The sequence below is a fragment of the Wyeomyia smithii genome, chromosome 2 (assembly GCF_029784165.1).
Source record: "Wyeomyia smithii strain HCP4-BCI-WySm-NY-G18 chromosome 2, ASM2978416v1, whole genome shotgun sequence".
NCBI lineage: Eukaryota > Metazoa > Arthropoda > Insecta > Diptera > Culicidae > Wyeomyia > Wyeomyia smithii.
The window spans coordinates 279720963-279748698 of NC_073695.1; positions in this window are offsets into that span (position 1 = coordinate 279720963).

The window sequence follows — 27736 nt, forward strand, 5'->3', positions numbered from 1 at the left end:
GATCATTTTCTTTTTTGGCCTTTAGAAGGCGATTTCGGCCATTCTGAGCTTAATTTGGGATCATTTTCTTTTTTGGCTTTTTCTGGCCTTTAGAAGGCGATTTCGGCCATTCTGAGCTTTATTTGGGATCATTTTCTTTTTTGGCCTTTTCTGGCCTTTAGAAAACGATTTCGGCCATTCTGAGCTTAATTTGGGGTCATTTTCTTTTTTGGCCTTTTCTGGCCTTTAGAAGGCGATTTCGGCCATTCTGAGCTTAATTTGGGATCATTTTCTTTTTTGGCTTTTTCTGGCCTTTAGAAGGCGATTTCGACCATTCTGAGCTAAATCTGGGATCATTTTCTTTTTTGGCCTTTTCTGGCCTTTAGAAAGCGATTTCGGCCATTCTGAGCTTAATTTGGGATCATTTTCTTTTTTGGCTTTTTCTGGCCTTTAGAAGGCGATTTCGGCCATTCTGAGCTTAATTTGGGATCATTTTCTTTTTTGGCCTTTTCTGGCCTTTAGAAGGCGATTTCGGCCATTCTGAGCTAAATCTGGGATCATTTTCTGTTTTGGCCTTTTCTGGCCTTTAGAAAGCGATTTCGGCCATTCTGAGCTTAACTTGGGATCATTTTCTTTTTTGGCCTTTTCTGGCCTTTAGAAGGCGATTTCGGCCATTCTGAGCTTAATTTGGGATCATTTTCTTTTTTGGCTTTGTCTGGCCTTTTGAAGGCGATTTCGGCCATTCTGAGCTTAATTTGGGATCATTTTTTTTTGGCTTTTTCTGGCCTTTAGAAGGCGATTTCGGCCATTCTGAGCTTAATTTGGGATCATTTTCTTTTTTGACTTTTTCTGGCCTTTAGAAGGCGATTTCGGCCATTCTGAGCTTAATTTGGGATCATTTTCTTTTTTGGCCTTTTCTGGCCTTTAGAAAGCGATTTCGGCCATTCTGAGCTTAATTTGGGATCATTTTCTTTTTTGGCTTTTTCTGGCCTTTAGAAGGCGATTTCGGCCATTCTGAGCTTAATTTGGGATCATTTTCTTTTTTGGCCTTTTCTGGCCTTTAGAAAACGATTTCGGCCATTCTGAGCTTAATTTGGGGTCATTTTCTTTTTTGGCCTTTTCTGGCCTTTAGAAGGCGATTTCGGCCATTCTGAGCTTAATTTGGGATCATTTTCTTTTTTGGCCTTTTCTGGCCTTTAGAAAGCGATTTCGGCCATTCTGAGCTTCATTTGGGATCATTTTCTTTTTTGGCCTTTTCTGGCCTTTAGAAAGCGATTTCGGCCATTCTGAGCTCAATTTGGGATCATTTTCTTTTTTGGCTTTTATGGCCTTTAGAAGGCGATTTCGTCCATTCTGAGCTTATTTTGGGATCATTTTCTTTTTTGGCTTTTATGGCCTTTAGAAGGCGATTTCGGCCATTCTGAGCTCAATTTAGGATCATTTTCTTTTTTGGCCTTTTCTGGCCTTTAGAAAGCGATTTCGGCCATTCTGAGCTTAACTTGGGATCATTTTCTTTTTTGGCCTTTTCTGGCCTTTAGAAGGCTATTTCGGCCATTCTGAGCTTAATTTGGAATCATTTTCTTTTTTGGCCTTTTCTGGCCTTTAGAAAGCGATTTCGGCCATTCTGAGCTTCATTTGGGATCATTTTCTTTTTTGGCCTTTTCTGGCCTTTAGAAAGCGATTTCGGCCATTCTGAGCTCAATTTGGGATCATTTTCTTTTTTGGCTTTTATGGCCTTTAGAAGGCGATTTCGTCCATTCTGAGCTTATTTTGGGATCATTTTCTTTTTTGGCTTTTATGGCCTTTAGAAGGCGATTTCGGCCATTCTGAGCTCAATTTAGGATCATTTCCTTTTTTGGCCTTTTCTGGCCTTTAGAAGGCGATTTTGGCCATTCTGAGCTCAATTTGGGATCATATTCTTTTTTGGCCTTTAGAAAGCGATTTCGGCCATTCTGAGCTTAATTTGGGATCATTTTCTTTTTTGGCTTTTTCTGGCCTTTAGAAGGCGATTTCGGCCATTCTGGGCTCAATTTGGGATCATTTTCTTTTTTGGCCTTTTCTGGCCTTTAGAAGGCGATTTCGGCCATTCTGAGCTCAATTTGGGACCATTTTCTTTTTTGGCCTTTAGAAAGCGATTTCGGCCATTCTGAGCTTAATTTGGGATCATTTTCTTTTTTAGCTTTTTCTGGCCTTTAGAAGGCGATTTCGGCCATTCTGGGCTCAGTTTGAGATCATTTTCTTTTTTGGCCTTTTCTGGCCTTTAGAAGGCGATTTCGGCCATTCTGAGCTTAATTTGGGATTATTCTCTTTTCTGGCCTTTAGAAAGCGATTTCGGCCATTCTGGCCTTTAGAAGGCGATTTCGGCCATTCTGAGCTTAATTTGGGATCATTTTCTTTTCTGGCTTTTTCTGGCCTTTAGAAAGCGATTTCGGCCATTCTGAGCTTAATTTGGGATCATTTTCTTTTTTGGCCTTTTTTGACCTTTAGAAAGCGATTTTGGCCATTCTGAGCTCAGTTTGGGATCATTTTCTTATTTGGCCTTTTCTGGCCTTTAGAAGGCGATTTCGGCCATTCTGAGCTTAATTTGGGATCATTTTCTTTTTTGGCCTTTTCTGGCCTTTAGAAAGCGATTTCGGCCATTCTGAGCTTAATTTGGGATCATTTTCTTTTTTGGCCTTCTCTGGCCTTTAGAAGGCGATTTCGGCCATTCTGAGCTTAATTTGGGATCATTTTCTTTTTTGGCCTTTTCTGGCCTTTAGAAAGTGATTTCGGCCATTCTGAGCTTAATTTGGGATCATTTTTTTTTTTGGCTTTTTCTGGCCTTTAGAAGGCGATTTCGGCCATTCTGAGCTTAATTTGGGATCATTTTCTTTTTTGGCTTTTTCTGGCCTTTAGAAGGCGATTTCGGCCATTCTGAGCTCAATTTGGGATCATTTTCTTTTTTGGCCTTTTCTGGCCTTTAGAAAGCGATTTCGGCCATTCTGAGCTTAATTTGGGATCATTTTTTTTTTGGCTTTTTCTGGCCTTTAGAAGGCGATTTCGGCCATTCTGAGCTTAATTTGGGATCATTTTCTTTTTTGGCCTTTTCTGGCCTTTAGAAAACGATTTCGGCCATTCTGAGCTTAATTTGGGGTCATTTTCTTTTTTGGCCTTTTCTGGCCTTTAGAAGGCGATTTCGGCCATTCTGAGCTTAATTTGGGATCATTTTCTTTTTTGGCCTTTTCTGGCCTTTAGAAGGCGATTTCGGCCATTCTGAGCTAAATCTGGGATCATTTTCTTTTTTGGCCTTTTCTGGCCTTTAGAAAGCGATTTCGGCCATTCTGAGCTTAACTTGGGATCATTTTCTTTTTTGGCCTTTTCTGGCCTTTAGAAGGCTATTTCGGCCATTCTGAGCTTAATTTGGGATCATTTTCTTTTTTGGCCTTTTCTGGCCTTTAGAAGGCTATTTCGGCCATTCTGAGCTTAATTTGGAATCATTTTCTTTTTTGGCCTTTTCTGGCCTTTAGAAAGCGATTTCGGCCATTCTGAGCTTAATTTGGGATCATTTTCTTTTTTGGCTTTTTCTGGCCTTTAGAAGGCTATTTTGGCCATTCTGAGCTTAATTTGGGATCATTTTCTTTTTTGGCCTTTTCTGGCCTTTAGAAGGCGATTTCGGCCATTCTGAGCTCAATTTAGGATCATTTCCTTTTTTGGCCTTTTCTGGCCTTTAGAAGGCGATTTTGGCCATTCTGAGCTCAATTTGGGATCATATTCTTTTTTGGCCTTTAGAAAGCGATTTCGGCCATTCTGAGCTTAATTTGGGATCATTTTCTTTTTTGGCTTTTTCTGGCCTTTAGAAGGCGATTTCGGCCATTCTGGGCTCAATTTGGGATCATTTTCTTTTTTGGCCTTTTCTGGCCTTTAGAAGGCGATTTCGGCCATTCTGAGCTCAATTTGGGACCATTTTCTTTTTTGGCCTTTAGAAAGCGATTTCGGCCATTCTGAGCTTAATTTGGGATCATTTTCTTTTTTAGCTTTTTCTGGCCTTTAGAAGGCGATTTCGGCCATTCTGGGCTCAGTTTGAGATCATTTTCTTTTTTGGCCTTTTCTGGCCTTTAGAAGGCGATTTCGGCCATTCTGAGCTTAATTTGGGATTATTCTCTTTTCTGGCCTTTAGAAAGCGATTTCGGCCATTCTGAGCTTAATTTGGGATCATTTTCTTTTTTGGCCTTTTCTGGCCTTTAGAAGGCGATTTCGGCCATTCTGAGCTTAATTTGGGATCATTTTCTTTTCTGGCTTTTTCTGGCCTTTAGAAAGCGATTTCGGCCATTCTGAGCTTAATTTGGGATCATTTTCTTTTTTGGCCTTTAGAAAGCGATTTTGGCCATTCTGAGCTCAGTTTGGGATCATTTTCTTATTTGGCCTTTTCTGGCCTTTAGAAGGCGATTTCGGCCATTCTGAGCTTAATTTGGGATCATTTTCTTTTTTGGCCTTTTCTGGCCTTTAGAAGGCGATTTCGGCCATTCTGAGCTTAATTTGGGATCATTTTCTTTTCTGGCTTTTACTGGCCTTTAGAAAGCGATTTCGGCCATTCTGAGCTTAATTTGGGATCATTTTCTTTTTTGGCCTTTAGAAAGCGATTTTGGCCATTCTGAGCTCAGTTTGGGATCATTTTCTTATTTGGCCTTTTCTGGCCTTTAGAAGGCGATTTCGGCCATTCTGAGCTTAATTTGGGATCATTTTCTTTTTTGGCCTTCTCTGGCCTTTAGAAGGCGATTTCGGCCATTCTGAGCTTAATTTGGGATCATTTTCTTTTTTGGCCTTTTCTGGCCTTTAGAAAGTGATTTTGGCCATTCTGAGCTTAATTTGGGATCATTTTTTTTTTGGCTTTTTCTGGCCTTTAGAAGGCGATTTCGGCCATTCTGAGCTTAATTTGGGATCATTTTCTTTTTTGGCCTTTTCTGGCCTTTAGAAGGCGATTTCGGCCATTCTGAGCTTAATTTGGGGTCATTTTCTTTTTTGGCCTTTTCTGGCCTTTAGAAGGCGATTTCGGCCATTCTGAGCTTAATTTGGGATCATTTTCTTTTTTGGCTTTTTCTGGCGATTTCGGCCATTCTGAGCTTAATTTGGGATCATTTTCTTTTTTGGCCTTTTCTGGCCTTTAGAAAGCGATTTCGGCCATTCTGAGCTTCATTTGGGATCATTTTCTTTTTTGGCCTTTTCTGGCCTTTAGAAAGCGATTTCGGCCATTCTGAGCTTAATTTGGGATCATTTTATATTTTAGCCTTTTCTGGCCTTTAGAAAGCGATTTTGGCCATTCTGAGCTCAATTTGGGATCATTTTCTTTTTTGGCTTTTTCTGGCCTTTAGAAGGCGATTTCGGCCATTCTGAGCTTAATTTGGGATCATTTTCTTTTTTGGCCTTTTCTGGCCTTTAGAAAGCGATTTCGGCCATTCTGAGCTTAATTTGGGATCATTTTCTTTTTTGGCTTTTTCTGGCCTTTAGAAGGCGATTTCGGCCATTCTGAGCTTAATTTGAGATCATTTTCTTTTTTGGCCTTTTCTGGCCTTTAGAAAACGATTTCGGCCATTTTGAGCTTAATTTGGGGTCATTTTCTTTTTTGGCCTTTTCTGGTCTTTAGAAGGCGATTTCGGCCATTCTGAGCTTAATTTGAGATCATTTTCCTTTGTGGCCTTTTCTGGCCTTTTGAAAGCGATTTCGGCCATTCTGAGCTTAATTTGGGATCATTTTCTTTTTTGGCTTTTTCTGGCCTTTAGAAGGCGATTTCGGCCATTCTGAGCTTAATTTGGGATCATTTTCTGTTTTGGCCTTTTCTGGCCTTTAGAAAGCGATTTCGGCCATTCTGAGCTTAATTTGGGATCATTTTCTTTTTTGGCTTTTTCTGGCCTTTAGAAGGCGATTTCGGCCATTCTGAGCTAAATCTGGGATCATTTTCTTTTTTGGCCTTTTCTGGCCTTTAGAAAACGATTTCGGCCATTCTGAGCTTAATTTGGGACCATTTTCTTTTTTGGCCTTTTCTGGCCTTTAGAAGGCGATTTCGGCCATTCTGAGCTTAATTTGAGATCATTTTCTTTTTTGGCCTTTTCTGGCCTTTAGAAAACGATTTCGGCCATTTTGAGCTTAATTTGGGGTCATTTTCTTTTTTGGCCTTTTCTGGTCTTTAGAAGGCGATTTCGGCCATTCTGAGCTTAATTTGAGATCATTTTCCTTTGTGGCCTTTTCTGGCCTTTTGAAAGCGATTTCGGCCATTCTGAGCTTAATTTGGGATCATTTTCTTTTTTGGCTTTTTCTGGCCTTTAGAAGGCGATTTCGGCCATTCTGAGCTTAATTTGGGATCATTTTCTGTTTTGGCCTTTTCTGGCCTTTAGAAAGCGATTTCGGCCATTCTGAGCTTAATTTGGGATCATTTTCTTTTTTGGCTTTTTCTGGCCTTTAGAAGGCGATTTCGGCCATTCTGAGCTTAATTTGGGATCATTTTCTTTTTTGGCTTTTTCTGGCCTTTAGAAGACGATTTCGGCCATTCTGAGCTTAATTTGGGATCATTTTCTTTTTTGGCTTTTTCTGGCCTTTAGAAGGCTATTTTGGCCATTCTGAGCTCAATTTGGGATCATTTTCTTTTTTGGCCTTTTCTGGCCTTTAGAAGGCGATTTCGGCCATTCTGAGCTCAATTTAGGATCATTTCCTTTTTTGGCCTTTTCTGGCCTTTAGAAGGCGATTTTGGCCATTCTGAGCTCAATTTGGGATCATATTCTTTTTTGGCCTTTAGAAAGCGATTTCGGCCATTCTGAGCTTAATTTGGGATCATTTTCTTTTTTGGCTTTTTCTGGCCTTTAGAAGGCGATTTCGGCCATTCTGGGCTCAATTTGGGATCATTTTCTTTTTTGGCCTTTTCTGGCCTTTAGAAGGCGATTTCGGCCATTCTGAGCTCAATTTGGGACCATTTTCTTTTTTGGCCTTTAGAAAGCGATTTCGGCCATTCTGAGCTTAATTTGGGATCATTTTCTTTTTTAGCTTTTTCTGGCCTTTAGAAGGCGATTTCGGCCATTCTGGGCTCAATTTGAGATCATTTTCTTTTTTGGCCTTTTCTGGCCTTTAGAAGGCGATTTCGGCCATTCTGAGCTTAATTTGGGATTATTCTCTTTTCTGGCCTTTAGAAAGCGATTTCGGCCATTCTGAGCTTAATTTGGGATCATTTTCTTTTTTGGCCTTTTCTGGCCTTTAGAAGGCGATTTCGGCCATTCTGAGCTTAATTTGGGATCATTTTCTTTTCTGGCTTTTTCTGGCCTTTAGAAAGCGATTTCGGCCATTCTGAGCTTAATTTGGGATCATTTTCTTTTTTGGCCTTTTCTGGCCTTTAGAAGGCGATTTCGGCCATTCTGAGCTCAATTTGGGGTTATTCTCTTTTCTGGCCTTTAGAAAGCGATTTCGGCCATTCTGAGCTTAATTTGGGATCATTTTCTTTTCTGGCCTTTAGAAGGCGATTTCGGCCATTCTGAGCTCAATTTGGGGTTATTCTCTTTTCTGGCCTTTAGAAAGCGATTTCGGCCATTCTGAGCTTAATTTGGGATCATTTTCTTTTCTGGCCTTTTCTGGCCTTTAGAAGGCGATTTCGGCCATTCTGAGCTTAATTTGGGATCATTTTCTTTTCTGGCTTTTTCTGGCCTTTAGAAGGCGATTTCGGCCTTTCTGAGCTAAATCTGGGATCATTTTCTATTTTGGCCTTCTCTGGCCTCTAGAAAGCGATTTCGGCCATTCTGAGCTTAATTTGGGATCATTTTCTTTTTGGCCTTTTCTGGCCTTTAGAAGGCGATTTCGGCCATTCTGAGCTCAATTTGGGATCATTTTCTTTTTTGGCTTTTTCTGGCCTTTAGAAGGCGATTTCGGCCATTCTGAGCTTAATTTGAGATCATTTTCTTTTTTGGCCTTTTCCGGCCTTTAGAAGGCGATTTCGGCCATTCTGAGCTTAATTTGGGATCATTTTCTTTTCTGGCCTTTTCTGGTCTTTAGAAGGCGATTTCGGCCATTCTGAGCTTAATTTGAGATCATTTTCCTTTGTGGCCTTTTCTGGCCTTTAGAAAGCGATTTCGGCCATTCTGAGCTTAATTTGGGATCATTTTCTTTTTTGGCTTTTTCTGGCCTTTAGAAGGCGATTTCGGCCATTCTGAGCTTAATTTGGGATCATTTTCTTTTTTGGCCTTTTCTGGCCTTTAGAAGGCGATTTCGGCCATTCTGAGCTAAATCTGGGATCATTTTCTTTTTTGGCCTTTTCTGGCCTTTAGAAAGCGATTTCGGCCATTCTGAGCTTAATTTGGGATCATTTTCTTTTTTGGCTTTTTCTGGCCTTTAGAAGGCGATTTCGGCCATTCTGAGCTTAATTTGGGATCATTTTCTTTTTTGGCCTTTTCTGGCCTTTAGAAGGCGATTTCGGCCATTCTGAGCTAAATCTGGGATCATTTTCTTTTTTGGCCTTTTCTGGCCTTTAGAAAGCGATTTCGGCCATTCTGAGCTTAATTTGGGATCATTTTCTTTTTTGGCTTTTTCTGGCCTTTAGAAGGCGATTTCGGCCATTCTGAGCTTAATTTGGGATCATTTTCTTTTTTGGCTTTTTCTGGCCTTTAGAAGGCGATTTCGGCCATTCTGAGCTTAATTTGGGATCATTTTCTTTTTTGGCTTTTTCTGGCCTTTAGAAGGCTATTTTGGCCATTCTGAGCTCAATTTGGGATCATTTTCTTTTTTGGCCTTTTCTGGCCTTTAGAAGGCGATTTCGGCCATTCTGAGCTCAATTTGGGACCATTTTCTTTTTTGGCCTTTAGAAAGCGATTTCGGCCATTCTGAGCTTAATTTGGGATCATTTTCTTTTTTGGCTTTTTCTGGCCTTTAGAAGGCGATTTCGGCCATTCTGGGCTCAATTTGGGATCATTTTCTTTTTGGCCTTTTCTGGCCTTTAGAAGGCGATTTCGGCCATTCTGAGCTCAATTTGGGACCATTTTCTTTTTTGGCCTTTAGAAAGCGATTTCGGCCATTCTGAGCTTAATTTGGGATCATTTTCTTTTTTAGCTTTTTCTGGCCTTTAGAAGGCGATTTCGGCCATTCTGGGCTCAATTTGAGATCATTTTCTTTTTTGGCCTTTTCTGGCCTTTAGAAGGCGATGTCGGCCATTCTGAGCATAATTTGGGATTATTCTCTTTTCTGGCCTTTAGAAAGCGATTTCGGCCATTCTGAGCTTAATTTGGGATCATTTTCTTTTTTGGCCTTTTCTGGCCTTTAGAAGGCGATTTCGGCCATTCTGAGCTTAATTTGGGATCATTTTCTTTTCTGGCTTTTTCTGGCCTTTAGAAAGCGATTTCGGCCATTCTGAGCTTAATTTGGGATCATTTTCTTTTTTGGCCTTTTCTGGCCTTTAGAAGGCGATTTCGGCCATTCTGAGCTCAATTTGGGGTTATTCTCTTTTCTGGCCTTTAGAAAGCGATTTTGGCCATTCTGAGCTCAGTTTGGGATCATTTTTTTATTTGGCCTTTTCTGGCCTTTAGAAGGCGATTTCGGCCATTCTGAGCTCAATTTGGGGTTATTCTCTTTTCTGGCCTTTAGAAAGCGATTTCGGCCATTCTGAGCTTAATTTGGGATCATTTTCTTTTCTGGCCTTTTCTGGCCTTTAGAAGGCGATTTCGGCCATTCTGAGCTTAATTTGGGATCATTTTCTTTTCTGGCTTTTTCTGGCCTTTAGAAGGCGATTTCGGCCATTCTGAGCTAAATCTGAGATCATTTTCTTTTTTGGCCTTCTCTGGCCTCTAGAAAGCGATTTCGGCCATTCTGAGCTTAATTTGGGATCATTTTCTTTTTTGGCCTTTTCTGGCCTTTAGAAGGCGATTTCGGCCATTCTGAGCTCAATTTGGGATCACTTTCTTTTTTGGCTTTTTCTGGCCTTTAGAAGGCGATTTCGGCCATTCTGAGCTTAATTTGAGATCATTTTCTTTTTTGGCCTTTTCTGGCCTTTAGAAGGCGATTTCGGCCATTCTGAGCTTAATTTGGGATCATTTTCTTTTTTGGCCTTTTCTGGCCTTTAGAAGGCGATTTCGGCCATTCTGAGCTTAATTTGGGATCATTTTCTTCTTTGGCCTTTTCTGGCCTTTAGAAGGCGATTTCTGCCATTCTGAGCTCAATTTGGGATCATTTTCTTTTCTGGCCTTTAGAAAGCGATTTCGGCCATTCTGAGCTTAATTTGGGATCATTTTCTTTTTGGCCTTTTCTGGCCTTTAGAAAGCAATTTTGGCCATTCTGAGCTCAATTTGGGATCATTTTCTTTTTTGGCCTTTTCTGGCCTTTAGAAGGCGATTTCGGCCATTCTGAGCTCAATTTGGGATCATTTCCTTCTTTGGCCTTTTCTGGCCTTTAGAAGGCGATTTCGGCCATTCTGAGCTTAATTTGGGATCATTTTCTTTTTTGGCTTTTTCTGGCCTTCAGAAGGCGATTTCGGCCATTCTGAGCTTAATTTGAGATCATTTTCTTTTTTGGCTTTTTCTGGCCTTTAGAAGGCGATTTCGGCCATTCTGAGCTTAATTTGGGATCATTTTCTTTTATGGCCTTTTCTGGCCTTTAGAAAGCGATTTCGGCCATTCTGAGCTGAATTTGGGATCATTTTCTTGTTTGGCTTTTTCTGGCCTTTAGAAGGCGATTTCGGCCATTCTGAGCTTAATTTGGGATCATTTTCTTTTTTGGCCTTTAGAAGGCGATTTCGGCCATTCTGAGCTTAATTTGGGATCATTTTCTTTTTTGGCTTTTTCTGGCCTTTAGAAGGCGATTTCGGCCATTCTGAGCTTAATTTGGGATCATTTTCTTTTATGGCCTTTTCTGGCCTTAAGAAAGCGATTTCAGCCATTCTGAGCTGAATTTGGGATCATTTTCTTTTTTGGCTTTTTCTGGCCTTTAGAAGGCGATTTCGGCCATTCTGAGCTTAATTTGGGATCATTTTCTTTTTTGGCCTTCTCTGGCCTCTAGAAAGCGATTTCATCCATTCTGAGCTTAATTTGGGATCATTTTCTTTTTTGGCCTTTTCTGGCCTTTAGAAGGCGATTTCGGCCATTCTGAGCTCAATTTGGGATCATTTTCTATTTTGGCTTTTTCTGGCCTTTAGAAGGCGATTTCGGCCATTCTGAGCTTAATTTGAGATCATTTTCTTTTTTGGCCTTTTCTGGCCTTTAGAAGGCGATTTCGGCCATTCTGAGCTTAATTTGGGATCATTTTCTTTTCTGGCCTTTTCTGGTCTTTAGAAGGCGATTTCGGCCATTCTGAGCTTAATTTGAGATCATTTTCCTTTGTGGCCTTTTCTGGCCTTTAGAAAGCGATTTCGGCCATTCTGAGCTTAATTTGGGATCATTTTCTTTTTTGGCTTTTTCTGGCCTTTAGAAAGCGATTTCGGCCATTCTGAGCTTAATTTGAGATCATTTTCCTTTGTGGCCTTTTCTGGCCTTTAGAAAGCGATTTCGGCCATTCTGAGCTTAATTTGGGATCATTTTCTTTTTTGGCTTTTTCTGGCCTTTAGAAGGCGATTTCGGTCATTCTGAGCTTAATTTGGGATCATTTTCTTTTTTGGCCTTTTCTGGCCTTTAGAAAACGATTTCGGCCATTCTGAGCTTAATTTGGGGTCATTTTCTTTTTTGGCCTTTTCTGGCCTTTAGAAGGCGATTTCGGCCATTCTGAGCTTAATTTGGGATCATTTTCTTTTTTGGCTTTTTCTGGCCTTTAGAAGGCGATTTCGGCCATTCTGAGCTTAATTTGGGATCATTTTCTTTTTTGGCTTTTTCTGGCCTTTAGAAGGCTATTTTGGCCATTCTGAGCTCAATTTGGGATCATTTTCTTTTTTGGCCTTTTCTGGCCTTTAGAAGGCGATTTCGGCCATTCTGAGCTCAATTTAGGATCATTTTCTTTTTTGGCCTTTTCTGGCCTTTAGAAGGCGATTTTGGCCATTCTGAGCTCAATTTGGGATCATATTCTTTTTTGGCCTTTAGAAAGCGATTTCGGCCATTCTGAGCTTAATTTGGGATCATTTTCTTTTTTGGCTTTTTCTGGCCTTTAGAAGGCGATTTCGGCCATTCTGGGCTCAATTTGGGATCATTTTCTTTTTTGGCCTTTTCTGGCCTTTAGAAGGCGATTTCGGCCATTCTGAGCTCAATTTGGGACCATTTTCTTTTTTGGCCTTTAGAAAGCGATTTCGGCCATTCTGAGCTTAATTTGGGATCATTTTCTTTTTTAACTTTTTCTGGCCTTCAGAAGGCGATTTCGGCCATTCTGGGCTCAATTTGAGATCATTTTCTTTTTTGGCCTTTTCTGGCCTTTAGAAGGCGATGTCGGCCATTCTGAGCTTAATTTGGGATTATTCTCTTTTCTGGCCTTTAGAAAGCGATTTCGACCATTCTGAGCTTAATTTGGGATCATTTTCTTTTTTGGCCTTTTCTGGCCTTTAGAAGGCGATTTCGGCCATTCTGAGCTTTGGGATCATTTTCTTTTTTGGCCTTTTCTGGCCTTTAGAAGGCGATTTCGGCCATTCTGAGCTCAATTTGGAGTTATTCTCTTTTCTGGCCTTTAGAAAGCGATTTCGGCCATTCTGAGCTTAATTTGGGATCATTTTCTTTTCTGGCCTTTTCTGGCCTTTAGAAGGCGATTTCGGCCATTCTGAGCTTAATTTGGGATCATTTTCTTTTCTGGCTTTTTCTGGCCTTTAGAAGGCGATTTCGGCCATTCTGAGCTAAATCTGGGATCATTTTCTTTTTTGGCCTTCTCTGGCCTCTAGAAAGCGATTTCGGCCATTCTGAGCTTAATTTGGGATCATTTTCTTTTTTGGCCTTTTCTGGCCTTTAGAAAGCGATTTCGGCCATTCTGAGCTTAATTTGGGATCATTTTCTTTTTTGGCTTTTTCTGGCCTTTAGAAGGCGATTTCGGCCATTCTGAGCTTAATTTGGGATCATTTTCTTTTTTGGCCTTAAGAAAACGATTTCGGCCATTCTGAGCTTAATTTGGGATCATATTCTTTTTTGGCCTTTTCTGGCCTTTAGAAAGCGATTTTGGCCATTCTGAGCTCAATTTGGGATCATTTTCTTTTTTGGGCTTTTCTGGCCTTTAGAAGGCGATTTCGGCCATTCTGAGCTCAATTTGGGAGCATTTCCTTTTTTGGCCTTTAGAAAGCGATTTCGGCCATTCTGAGCTTAATTTGGGATCATTTTCTTTTTTGGCCTTTTCTGGCCTTTAGAAAACGATTTCGGCCATTCTGAGCTTAATTTGGGGTCATTTTCTTTTTTGGCTTTTTCTGGCCTTTAGAAGGCGATTTCGGCCATTCTGAGCTTAATTTGGGATCATTTTCTTTTTTGGCCTTTTCAGGCCTTTAGAAGGCGATTTCGGCCATTCTGAGCTCAATTTGGGATTATTTCCTTTTTTGGCCTTTTCTGGCCTTTAGAAAGCGATTTCGGCCATTCTGAGCTAAATTTGGGATCATATTCTTTTTTGGCCTTTTCTGGTCTTTAGAAAGCGATTTCGGCCATTCTGAGCTTAATTTGAGATCATTTTCTGTTTTGGCCTTTTCTGGCCTTTAGAAAGCGATTTCGGCCATTCTGAGCTTAATTTGGGATCATTTTCTTTTTTGGCCTTTTCTGGCCTTAAGAAGGCGATTTCGGCCATTCTGAGCTTAATTTGGGATCACTTTCTTTTTTGGCCTTTTCTGGCCTTTAGAAAGTGATTTCGGCCATTCTGAGCTTAATTTGGGATCATTTTCTGTTTTGGCCTTTTCTGGCCTTTAGAAGGCGATTTCGGCCATTCTGAGCTTAATTTGGGATCATTTTCTGTTTTGGCTTTTTCTGGCCTTTTCTGTCTTTTTTGGCTTTTTCTGGGATCATTTTCTTTTTTGGCCTTTTCTGGCCTTTAGAAAGCGATTTCGGCCATTCTGAGCTTAATTTGGGATCATTTTCTTTTTTGGCCTTTTCTGGCCTTTAGAAGGCGATTTCGGCCATACTGAGCTTAATATGGGATCATTTTCTTTTTTGGCCTTTTCTGGCCTTTAGAAAGTGATTTCAGCCATTCTGAGCTTAATTTGGGAGCATTTTCTTTTTTGGCCTTTTCTGGCCTTTAGAAAGCGATTTCGGCCATTCTGAGCTTAATTTGGGATCATTTTCTTTTTTGGCTTTTTCTGGCCTTTAGAAGGCGATTTCGGCCATTCTGAGCTTAATTTGGGATCATTTTCTTTTTTGGCCTTTTCTGGCCTTTAGAAAACGATTTCGGACATTCTGAGCTTAATTTGGGATCATTTTCTTTTTTGGCCTTTTCTGGCCTTTAGAAAGCGATTTTGGCCATTCTGAGCTCAATTTGGGATCATTTTCTTTTTTGGGCTTTTCTGGCCTTTAGAAGGCGATTTCGGCCATTCTGAGCTTAATTTGGGATCATTTTCTTGTTTGGCTTTTTCTGGCCTTTTCTGTCTTTTTTGGCTTTTTCTGGGATCATTTTCTGTTTTGGCCTTTTCTGGCCTTTAGAAAGCGATTTCGGCCATTCTGAGCTTAATTTGGGATCATTTTCTTTTTTGGCCTTTTCTGGCCTTTAGAAGGCGATTTCGGCCATTCTGAGCTTAATTTGGGATCATTTTCTTTTTTGGCTTTTTCTGGCCTTTAGAAAGCGATTTCGGCCATTCTGAGCTTAATTTGGGATCATTTTCTTTTTTGGCCTTTTCTGGCCTTTAGAAGGCGATTTCGGCCATTCTGAGCTTAATTTGGGATCATTTTCTTTTTTGGCCTTTTCTGGCCTTTAGAAAGCGATTTCGGCCATTCTGAGCTTAATTTGGGATCATTTTCTTTTTTGGCCTTTTCTGGCCTTTAGAAGGCGATTTCGGCCATTCTGAGCTTAATTTGGGATCATTTTCTTTTTTGGCTTTTTCTGGCCTTTAGAAGGCGATTTCGGCCATTCTGAGCTTAATTTGGGATCATTTTCTTTTTTGGCCTTTAGAAAGCGATTTCGGCCATTCTGAGCTTAATTTGGGATCATTTTCTTTTTTGGCCTTTTCTGGCCTTTAGAAGGCGATTTCGGCCATTCTGAGCTTAATTTGGGATCATTTTCTTTTTTGGCCTTTAGAAAGCGATTTCGGCCATTCTGAGCTTAATTTGGGATCAGTTTCTTTTTTGGCCTTTTCCGGCCTTTAGAAAGTTATTTCGGCCATTCTGAGCTTAATTTGGGATAATTTTCTTTTTAGGCCTTTTCTGGCCTTTAGAAGGCGATTTCGGCCATTCTGAGCTTAATTTGGGATCATTTTCTTTTTTGGCCTTTTCTGGTCTTTAGAAAGCGATTTCGGCCATTCTGAGCTTAATTTGGGATCATTTTCTGTTTTGGCCTTTTCTGGCCTTTAGAAAGCGATTTCGGCCATTCTGAGCTTAATTTGGGATCATTTTCTTTTTTGGCCTTTTCTGGCCTTTAGAAAGCGATTTCGGCCATTCTGAGCTTAATTTGGGATCATTTTCTTTTTTGGCCTTTAGAAGGCGATTTTGGCCATTCTGAGCTTAATTTGGGATCATTTTCTATTTTGGCCTTTTCTGGCCTTTAGAAGGCGATTTTGGCCATTCTGAGCTTAATTTGGGATCATTTTCTTTTTTGGCCTTTTCTAGCCTTAGAAGGCGATTTCGGCCATTCTGAGCTCAATTTGGGATCATTTTCTTTTTTGGCCTTTTCTGGCCTTTAGAAGGCGATTTCGGCCATTCTGAGCTTAATTTGGGATCATTTTCTTTTTTGGCCTTTCCTGGCCTTTAGAAAGCGATTTCGGCCATTCTGAGCTTAATTTGGGATCATTTTCTTTTTTGGCCTTTTCTGGCCTTTAGAAGGCGATTTCGGCCATTCTGAGCTTAATTTGGGATCATTTTCTTTTTTGGCCTTTTCTGGCCTTTAGAAAGCGATTTCGGCCATTCTGAGCTTAATTTGGGATCATTTTCTTTTTTGGCCTTTTCTGGCCTTTAGAAGGCGATTTCGGCCATTCTGAGCTTAATTTGAGATCATTTTCTTTTTTGGCCTTTAGAAGGCGATTTTGGCCATTCTGAGCTTAATTTGGGATCATTTTCTATTTTGGCCTTTTCTGGCCTTTAGAAGGCGATTTTGGCCATTCTGAGCTTAATTTGGGCTCATTTTCTTTTTTGGCCTTTAGAAGGCGATTTCGGCCATTCTGAGCTCAATTTGGGATCATTTTCTTTTTTGGCCTTTTCTCGCCTTTAGAAGGCGATTTCGGCCATTCTGAGCCTAATTTGGGATCATTTTCTTTTTGGCCTTTCCTGGCCTTTAGAAAGCGATTTCGGCCATTCTGGGCTTAATTTGGGATCATTTTCTTTTTTGGCCTTTTCTGGCCTTTAGAAGGCGATTTCGGCCATTCTGAGCTTAATTTGGGATCATTTTCTTTTTTGGCCTTTAGAAAGCGATTTCGGCCATTCTGAGCTTAATTTGGGATCATTTTCTTTTTTGGCCTTTTCTGGCCTTTAGAAAGCGATTTCGGCCATTCTGAGCTTAATTTGGGATCATTTTCTTTTTTGGCCTTTTCTGGCCTTTAGAAAGCTATTTTGGCCATTCTGAGCTCAATTTGGGATCATTTTCTTTTTTGGGCTTTTTTGGGCTTTAGAAGGCGATTTCGGCCATTCTGAGCTTAATTTGGGATCATTTCCTTTTTTGGCCTTTTCTGGCCTTTAGAAAGCGATTTCGGCCATTCTGAGCTTAATTTGGGATCATTTTCTTTTTTGGCCTTTTCTGGCCTTTAGAAAGCTATTTTGGCCATTCTGAGCTCAATTTGGGATCATTTTCTTTTTTGGGCTTTTTTGGGCTTTTCTGGTCTTTAGAAGGCGATTTCCGCCATTCTGAGCTTAATTTGAGATCATTTTCTTTTTTGGCCTTTTCTGGCCTTTAGAAAGCGAAGAATGAAACCGCAATGTGTATGAACTTATGCATGGAATTTGATAACAACATGGTAAATGCTGCATTGCAAATTCATGGCTGAGTTTTAAATATTGCTTTCCTTATCATGCCAATGCAATGGTCATTACCAGTTTTTAATTTTGCTTCTTCAATTCATCAGTACCTTAGCGTGATAATGGAATTCAAAGCAATTTATCATATTTCGTTTAGAGACCCACCCTTTTTGGACGACTTCTAGTCCAAGTACCCAAAAGTTACAACGCAGTAAATAACCTCATCTCAAAACCAAATATAAGGCGAACGATCGAGCAAAAGTTGCTGTTACATGGCTTCAGAACATTGCAGCAACTTTTAGAAGTATTGTTGTGTGTTTGTTTTTCGTATCTCGCAAGCATCACGTTGGCAACCTATATGCTCCACCCACTAGATCTATTCAGTGAAGGTTAGGTTTTCAAATGCCGTTTATACGTTTCAACAACAAAGCTAACCTCGCGAATTACGTTGTTGGTGTGAAGATTTTTGAAGCAGCGATGTAACTTTATTTTTTTTTTTATTCTCGCTTATTTTCCGTCGGCCTAGTTCCGCCACTGTTGTGGCCAATCACAACTTTAGTTGTTGCTTGTTTCTTTACAATTTCATCGTAGTAACAAAAAACGTTTCTTTAAACCTCGGAATTTCATCAGTGCAACAAACGATCACAATTTATTTTTTATTATGTTTCAATTGTTGCTTGGGTGGGCACACATACAAAGAAGAGAACAAGGACACCCATTAAATTCAGCTGAAAGATTTGAATTTACGGAAAAAAAGAGAGGACGACCCGCGAAAACATGGAATGACACGAAAAACAAACTAATGGAAATATCAGAAACAGAATGGCACGAATTAGCGAAAAATAAAACAGGATTTAAGAAAAAAGTGGAAGAAATTTACAATACATCATTTTCTTTTTTGGCCTTTTCTGGCCTTTAGAAGGCGATTTCGGCCATTCTGAGCTTAATTTGGGATCATTTTCTTTTTTGGCTTTTTCTGGCCTTTAGAAGGCGATTTCGGCCATTCTGAGCTTAATTTGGGATCATTTTCTTTTTTGGCCTTTTCTGGCCTTTAGAAGGCGATTTCGGCCATTCTGAGCTTAATTTGGGATCATTTTCTTTTTTGGCCTTTTCTGGCCTTTAGAAAGCGATTTCGGCCATTCTGAGCTTAATTTGGGATCATTTTCTTTTTTGGCCTTTTCTGGCCTTTAGAAGGCGATTTCGGCCATTCTGAGCTTAATTTGGGATCATTTTCTTTTTTGGCTTTTTCTGGCCTTTAGAAGGCGATTTCGGCCATTCTGAGCTTAATTTGGGATCATTTTCTTTTTTGGCCTTTTCTGGCCTTTAGAAAGCGATTTCGGCCATTCTGAGCTTAATTTGGGATCATTTTCTTTTTTGGCCTTTTCTGGCCTTTAGAAGGCGATTTCGGCCATTCTGAGCTTAATTTGGGATCATTTTCTTTTTTGGCCTTTTCTGGCCTTTAGAAAGTGATTTCGGCCATTCTGAGCTTAATTTGGGATAATTTTCTTTTTTGGCCTTTTCTGGCCTTTAGAAGGCGATTTCGGCCATTCTGAGCTTAATTTGGGATCATTTTCTTTTTTGGCCTTTTCTGGTCTTTAGAAAGCGATTTCGGCCATTCTGAGCTTAATTTGGGATCATTTTCTGTTTTGGCCTTTTCTGGCCTTTAGAAAGCGATTTCGGCCATTCTGAGCTTAATTTGGGATCATTTTCTTTTTTGGCCTTTTCTGGCCTTTAGAAAGCGATTTCGGCCATTCTGAGCTTAATTTGGGATCATTTTCTTTTTTGGCCTTTAGAAGGCGATTTTGGCCATTCTGAGCTTAATTTGGGATCATTTTCTATTTTGGCCTTTTCTGGCCTTTAGAAGGCGATTTTGGCCATTCTGAGCTTAATTTGGGATCATTTTCTTTTTTGGCCTTTTCTAGCCTTAGAAGGCGATTTCGGCCATTCTGAGCTCAATTTGGGATCATTTTCTTTTTTGGCCTTTTCTGGCCTTTAGAAGGCGATTTCGGCCATTCTGAGCTTAATTTGGGATCATTTTCTTTTTTGGCCTTTCCTGGCCTTTAGAAAGCGATTTCGGCCATTCTGAGCTTAATTTGGGATCATTTTCTTTTTTGGCCTTTTCTGGCCTTTAGAAGGCGATTTCGGCCATTCTGAGCTTAATTTGGGATCATTTTCTTTTTTGGCCTTTTCTGGCCTTTAGAAAGCGATTTCGGCCATTCTGAGCTTAATTTGGGATCATTTTCTTTTTTGGCCTTTTCTGGCCTTTAGAAGGCGATTTCGGCCATTCTGAGCTTAATTTGAGATCATTTTCTTTTTTGGCCTTTTCTGGCTTTTAGAAAGCGATTTCGGCCATTCTGAGCTTAATTTGGGATCATTTTCTTTTTTGGCCTTTTCTGGCCTTTAGAAGGCGATTTTGGCCATTCTGAGCTTAATTTGGGATCATTTTCTTTTTTGGCCTTTAGAAGGCGATTTTGGCCATTCTGAGCTTAATTTGGGATCATTTTCTATTTTGGCCTTTTCTGGCCTTTAGAAGGCGATTTTGGCCATTCTGAGCTTAATTTGGGATCATTTTCTTTTTTGGCCTTTAGAAGGCGATTTCGGCCATTCTGAGCTCAATTTGGGATCATTTTCTTTTTTGGCCTTTTCTGGCCTTTAGAAGGCGATTTCGGCCATTCTGAGCTTAATTTGGGATCATTTTCTTTTTGGCCTTTCCTGGCCTTTAGAAAGCGATTTCGGCCATTCTGGGCTTAATTTGGGATCATTTTCTTTTTTGGCCTTTTCTGGCCTTTAGAAGGCGATTTCGGCCATTCTGAGCTTAATTTGGGATCATTTTCTTTTTTGGCCTTTAGAAAGCGATTTCGGCCATTCTGAGCTTAATTTGGGATCATTTCCTTTTTTGGCCTTTTCTGGCCTTTAGAAAGCGATTTCGGCCATTCTGAGCTTAATTTGGGATCATTTTCTTTTTTGGCCTTTTCTGGCCTTTAGAAAGCTATTTTGGCCATTCTGAGCTCAATTTGGGATCATTTTCTTTTTTGGGCTTTTTTGGGCTTTTCTGGTCTTTAGAAGGCGATTTCCGCCATTCTGAGCTTAATTTGAGATCATTTTCTTTTTTGGCCTTTTCTGGCCTTTAGAAAGCGAAGAATGAAACCGCAATGTGTATGAACTTATGCATGGAATTTGATAACAACATGGTAAATGCTGCATTGCAAATTCATGGCTGAGTTTTAAATATTGCTTTCCTTATCATGCCAATGCAATGGTCATTACCAGTTTTTAATTTTGCTTCTTCAATTCATCAGTACCTTAGCGTGATAATGGAATTCAAAGCAATTTATCATATTTCGTTTAGAGACCCACCCTTTTTGGACGACTTCTAGTCCAAGTACCCAAAAGTTACAACGCAGTAAATAACCTCATCTCAAAACCAAATATAAGGCGAACGATCGAGCAAAAGTTGCTGTTACATGGCTTCAGAACATTGCAGCAACTTTTAGAAGTATTGTTGTGTGTTTGTTTTTCGTATCTCGCAAGCATCACGTTGGCAACCTATATGCTCCACCCACTAGATCTATTCAGTGAAGGTTAGGTTTTCAAATGCCGTTTATACGTTTCAACAACAAAGCTAACCTCGCGAATTACGTTGTTGGTGTGAAGATTTTTGAAGCAGCGATGTAACTTTATTTTTTTTTTTATTCTCGCTTATTTTCCGTCGGCCTAGTTCCGCCACTGTTGTGGCCAATCACAACTTTAGTTGTTGCTTGTTTCTTTACAATTTCATCGTAGTAACAAAAAACGTTTCTTTAAACCTCGGAATTTCATCAGTGCAACAAACGATCACAATTTATTTTTTATTATGTTTCAATTGTTGCTTGGGTGGGCACACATACAAAGAAGAGAACAAGGACACCCATTAAATTCAGCTGAAAGATTTGAATTTACGGAAAAAAAGAGAGGACGACCCGCGAAAACATGGAATGACACGAAAAACAAACTAATGGAAATATCAGAAACAGAATGGCACGAATTAGCGAAAAATAAAACAGGATTTAAGAAAAAAGTGGAAGAAATTTACAATACTATAGGAAGTGAAGAAGAATCCAGCTCTGAAATCGAATAATAAACATGAAATGAGATTTATATACCAAGACGGCCAAATAAAAAAATAAAAATATAACAGATTAAATATACAGACAAACATTAATGTGTATATAAATATTAGGGTGGGGAATCGTTATATGGAAAAAACAAAACTTGAAAGCAGAAGGCCAGAACCAAGTTTTTTTTGTTCCTTTTGGGGCCCCTAAGAATCCCAAATTTATCGGAAGTCGATTGGTTTTGTCTCCGCTTGGTGCATTGCGTTTCAAATTTATATGAAGATTTGTATGGAAAAACCAACTTTTTTGCATTTTCCATTCTAAAGAGTTCACAATGGCTCAAACCAAAGGTTTCATGACTTCAAATGGTAGGTTTTTTGATGCCTAACAACTTGGCCAAAGACCCGCTCTTCAGTGTCTTCGGCAAAGTTGTTAGGCATCTAAAATACTATACTTTAACATAATGTAGTGCATTATTAGAGTATTATTGAGCTCTCTAAAAAGGTAAATGCAAAAAAGTAGGTTTTCCCATATAAATTTCCATACAAATTTGAAATGCAATGCGCCAAGCGGAGACAAAACCAATCGACTTCCGGTAAGTTTAGGGTTGTTTGGGGCCCCAAAAGGAACCAAAAAAGCTTGGTTCTGGGAAATCGATCATTTTTCCCCACCCTAATAAATATAAAAAGAAATTGGAATAAATATAATTTTATGCAAGTGTGTATGTATACAATCTAAATACCTTAAAAAAAATCGTTAGATATTGAACGCAATCGAATGACGTAACACGCCCGTCGTTATTTATTCATCTAATTAATTTTCTATTTACTCAAAAATATTTTTTCACTTTTCACTTCCAATTCAGAAAAAGAAAACATATATATATATATATTTTTTTTTTCTCAACATGTCGTTTTTTATTATGGGACAGTTATCCGGGTACCGGCAGTACAGCACTGTAGTGGTTACCTAGGTTACCATTTTTGCAAGTAAACAACTACAGCGGATATCTAGGTAACCTACTACGACAGTCTGCGGCTACGTTCATTCATGATAATGTGTTTCGTTCATGATTTACAGTATGATGAATATGGGGGCGTCGTGAGATGAATAATAGAGTAGTGATACAGTAATCACCCGATTATTTTTGTACCCGATTTTATCACATTTTTCACCCGATTTTATCATCATAAAACATTTCATTAAAAAAATGTCAGGGTGAACTGATTTTCTATTACGCTTCAATATTTAAGATATTTTTCATAATTCTGTGTATCATTCTGGATGCAGTTTACATTAAAAATTCAACCGATGCGCATTACATTTTGCTGTTATCGTGCGAATAATTGAATAGTGATACAAATGTTTATTATGACCGTATAATATGTTCGGAGAAGTTTCAAAATATTTGAAAACGCATCTTTTGATGTAGAAAGCTGGGTGATCAATCCTCCTAAAAGTGAGATAGAATATTTACTTTTTCATTAGATAAGGATAGACGCTTGGTGTCTTAGGCAAAGCATTAGGTGATCTCAAAACAAGAAACTTTACAGAAGACATCTTGTTTCTATCTCTTACATATTGCAAGCAACATAAAGTTTTCTATGAGAAGGCATTGAAAATCGTTATTTACATTTTAAGATTTTTCTGGTTGCAATGTGTGACAAATATCAGCATGCTGTCTTCGGCAAAGTTCAGTGTTGTGAGAACATTTGATATTTTGCTTATGGTACTGCGCTACAAAAAAGCAAGTAATTCATTGTACCAATTCAAACAAAAACACGAACGAATAAAAAACTTCATTTTAATATTTTTGCAACTTAACATCGATTTATTTTGGTTTTTAATTTTTTTAGGTTTGTTCAGAATAGTTTTAGGCAACTGAATTATCTATCTAAAAAAATGTTTTGAAAAAATAGTGATGATCGATTTTTTATAGTCACTTTTCATTTTTGGATTTTTTTTTTCAGTACAGGATATCAAATTGAATTTTTTTAATAATTTTTATAAAAGCTCAGACAGTTTTCTCAAATTCATCCCTTGACAACTTGTAGCGCAGCGTAATTATCTTGGCAGAGTGTTGGATCTTGTTTTCTGCACTAGTGGTAGTAACGTTTTGGTTGATAGTTGTGAAATGCCGCTGATTCAACCTGATTCGCATCATCCTCCTCTAGTAATTAAGCTGCCTGTTTCCAACTGTCCAGCTTCCACTCCAGTGTATGTCTCACCGTCAAGACAGGAATTGAATGACCGCAAGTTCGATTTCGTTGCCCTTTCCGCATATCTTTCGGACATTGATTGGACTAGTTTGTTTGAGTCAGAATCGGTTGACATTATGACTTTGCGCTTTTGCGATGCTATTCGCTCATGGTTGACCGAAACATTACCTTTCGTGGAGCACCCCTCCGCACCTGCATGGGGCACCAGCATGCTACGGCACTTGAAACGACTTCGAAACACATATCAGCGTAAACACCGTAAATGGCGAACTGTTCAAACAAAATACCACTTTAAACGTGCCAGTGAAAAGTACCGACGGCTAAATGCTAGTTTGTATAAATCGTATGTTCTGAGCGTTCAGGCTAATTTGCGAAGAAACCCGAAAAAGTTCTGGAGCTTCGTAAACTCGAAAAGGAAAAGCTCTGCAATTCCGTCGGAATTGTTTTTCAATGAATCTACCTCCTCAACTGAATCGGATGCTTCCGATCCTGTCACTGCACAAACCGTTGAGAACGCTGTTCAAAATGTTCCGGCCAACTGTGTTGATCTAGATGTTTTCGAAATTACTCCAGAAATGATAATTGCTGCAGCAAAAAAATCAAAAACGTCTTATTCCGCTGGACCGAAGGGATTCCCGCTGTCATTTTTTGCCGTTGTGCCGTTTTGCTTGCTGAGCCACTATGCTGCATCTTTAACAAGTCCTTCACGTCAGGAAAATTCCCGGAGGTGTGGAAAAATTCTATCATGTTTCCAGTTTTCAAAAGTGATGATCACAGCAACGTCAAAAATTACCGTGGCATTACTAGTTTATCTGCTGGCTCAAAACTTTTTGAATTAGTCGTAAGTGCAGCTATTCAACGTAGCACTAGACACTACATTTCCTCTGATCAGCATGGTTTCATGTCTGGCCGCTCGGTGACTACGAATCTTCTAGACTTCACCTCTAGTTGTATTAATGAACTGGAATGTAAAGCACAGGTGGACGTGATATATACGGATCTGAAAGCTGCCTTCGACCGTATTAATCATCGAATACTGTTGGAAAAAATCCTGCGAATGGGTGCTTCGCGACAGTTCGTAAAATGGCTAGGCTCATATTTGTGCGATAGAGTTATGCGAGTTAAACTGGGATCACAATTATCGCCTCCTTTCGCCAATAAATCGGGTGTACCTCAAGGCAGCAATTTGGGACCACTGTTGTTTATTTTATTTTTCAATGACGCTGCTGCTGCACTTGGAGTTGGTTGTAGGCTGTTTTATGCTGACGATCTTAAAATATTTTTGACGATTCATTCCATCGAGGATTGTCGACGTCTACAGGATATGCTAAATTCGTTCGCGTATTGGTGTAAATTAAACTGTTTGACAATCAGCATTGCTAAATGCGAAGTAATGACTTTTCATCGCATAAAATCGCCTATATTATTCAGCTACCAAATAGATGGTCAAACACTGAATAGAGTTGACTTTTGATCGTCATCGCGCGATAGCTATTTCGAAAGCTACCCGTCAGCTAGGATTCATTTCAAAAATCGGACGCAACTTTAAAGACCCGTACTGCCTAAAATCTCTGTATTGTGCTCTTGTCCGTCCTGTCCTCGAAAACGCAAACCTTGTTTGCGTTTTCGAGGACAGGACCAGCTCCATTGGAATCTACGTATAGAACGCGTGCAGCGAAGATTCATACGTATGGCTCTTCGGGACCTGCCTTGGCGACAACCCGACAACCTGCCCCCGTACTCAGACCGCTGCTGCTTGCTCAACCTAGATACTTTAGAACGTCGCCGCAAGATGCAACAGGTGTTGTTTGTGGCAAAGCTGCAAATGGTGAAGTAGATTCTCCCTTTCGTAGATTTCGTTGTTAAGTTTCCGTGCACCACATCGAGCCTTACGACCTGCATCACTATTGACAAACCGTTATCATCGCACGAACTTCGGTCGCAATGTACCCATTGCCTCATGCATTAGAATGTTTAATCGAGTGGAGAAATATTTGGAATTTGGTGAACCTTCGTTTAAACTGAAGAAGAAGCTAGCACGTATAAGTTTTTAAGATCATATATTAGTTTTATATTAGTTCATTAAGACTATCAGTCAGATGAATTTTATACACAAATAAACAAATAAACAAACTTTTCTCTATCTTTTGTCATTATTCAGATATATCGATTTATGAAAAACCTTTTTTTCATATGTTTGTACCGATAAATTTTCCAAAAAAAAATAAAATCGCTGATTTAAGTATTTAGTTATTGATTTAACATCTTCAATAAAAAATAAATAAAATTTTAAAAATTTCCCGATTTTATCACTTTCCCTATTTTATCACGCCAAAAATCATCAGGGTGAGATATAATCAGGTGATCACTGTATAAGTTTTGATATGGATATGGAGGCGTTGTGAAAAATGGTTTGTTTTATAAAATCCAGGATAAATCTAGCTAAGTTTACTAAATATACAATGCTGAACGATTCCATAAGAGCACGTAAGCGTATTTTGTTTATTTGTTCAATGATTAAGTGAAAATTTGGTGTATAATCCGTGCATTCTTCGTGAATATCGGCTTAATGAGAAGGATAATGGAGCAGTTCCCCTATGATAAAAATATTTGAAATACAAAAACGTGGAAAATTGATTTGTTTTATAAAACTCAAATTAGCACGTCGGCTAAACATTTCCCAGAGTTGGCGCCATACAAAAGTTTTTTTGTTACACCATAACCAATCATTTTCGAGTTGAACCTCCGGACTATCTGACAAACCGTTATTTTAGGACACTTTAATCGACACCCCTCCCTTCTCTGAAGGCGAGTGGGGGTCTTCCATTATAAAACACAAATATCTGCACAACTCGGGAACTAATCACTCAAATAGAACTAAATTTGGCATGTAGAGGCATGTGGTGGTTCGACAACCTCCCCTTTTCCATACAAACGGAGCACAAATTTCTGCATAGCTCAATAACTAATCAAGTAAATGTAATTGAATTTTGTTGAATATTAAATTAAATAGGCTTGGAATAAGTTAAGAATAACATAATAACAAGTTTTAAGTTTTCCATAATTAGTCCATACCCATGGTGAAAATGGAGGTAGCAAACTGGTGGGAAATTTCAAAACGACGCATGATATTACGCTAGTGGACAATCAACAACCATACAAATGAATTTAGAAAGTGAGGAGTTTAGGAATTTTTCCCGCAAACAGCTGAAAGTGGCCGAATACTACCCAATATCGGTATTTACGGAACCAGAATGATTCCCAAAAGTCAGAAATTGATTCCACATTCCATTTTGAATTCTAAGAAGGTGACATCCATTCTCTGGGAAACAGCACAAAACGACCAAGTACCACCAAATACGGGTATTTCCGTAATTGGGTTGATGCCTTGCCTTGGTGCTACATTCCGATTCGGAACTTGACCTTCTGTTTACTATACACAGACTTCGCATCCAACCGTTAAGTGTACAGGACAATTGCGGGGCTAGCGCTCGATCCTACTGACACTAACAGTCTCTCCCGAGTCGAAACACGAACCTACGACGACCGGCTTGTTAGGCCAGCATCGTACCTCGAGACCAGATGGAGAGGCCGTAATTGGGATGATGCACAAACGCCTAAAATTGATCCAGTATACCACTTCTGAGAAATCAAAATTTTGAGACTAAAGTTGAAAAATTGAAACCATATTCAAAACCCTTTTGGATGCTGTCGAAAATTCTTAAGAAACCTTCAAAGCCTATTCCAGTTTTTAAAGATGGTGAACGTTTTCTTGTATCCAATGAACAAAAGGCTCAAAGACTTGCTCAGCAGTTTGAGAGTGTTCATAACTCAAATTTGAATTTTGTGAGTCCAATTGAAAATAAAGTCACACGTCAATTTGATTTAATTTCTTCCCAGAATTTTTTAAACTGTTTGAGAGAATTATTCTTAACAGAATGATGTCACACATCAACGAAAATTCAATTTTTGCAAATGAACAGTTTGGATTTCGCCATGGGCATTCCACAACTCATCAATTGCTCAGAGTTACTAATATGATACGAGCTAACAAATCTGAAGGTTATTCCACTGGAGCTGCTCTTTTAGACATAGAGAAAGCATTCGACAGTGTTTGGCATAAAGGTTTGATTGCGAAATTGCAAACTTTTAATTTTCCAATTTTCCTAATCAAAATTTTAAAAAATTATCTTACTGATCGAACTCTGCACGTTGTCTATCAGAATTCAAAATCTGATAGATTTCCTGTCAGAGCAGGTGTGCCTCAAGGTTCTGTCTTGGGCCCAGTCCTGTATAACATATTCACTTCAGATCTTCCTGATTTGCCTCCAGGATGCACAAAGTCATTGTTCTGCGATGACACAAGCATTTCCGTAAAAGGAAAAAGCCTTCGTGTCATATGCAGTCGATTGCAGAAAAGTTTAGATATTTTTTCTTCCTACTTGCAAAAGTGGAAAATCTCTCCCAATGCTTC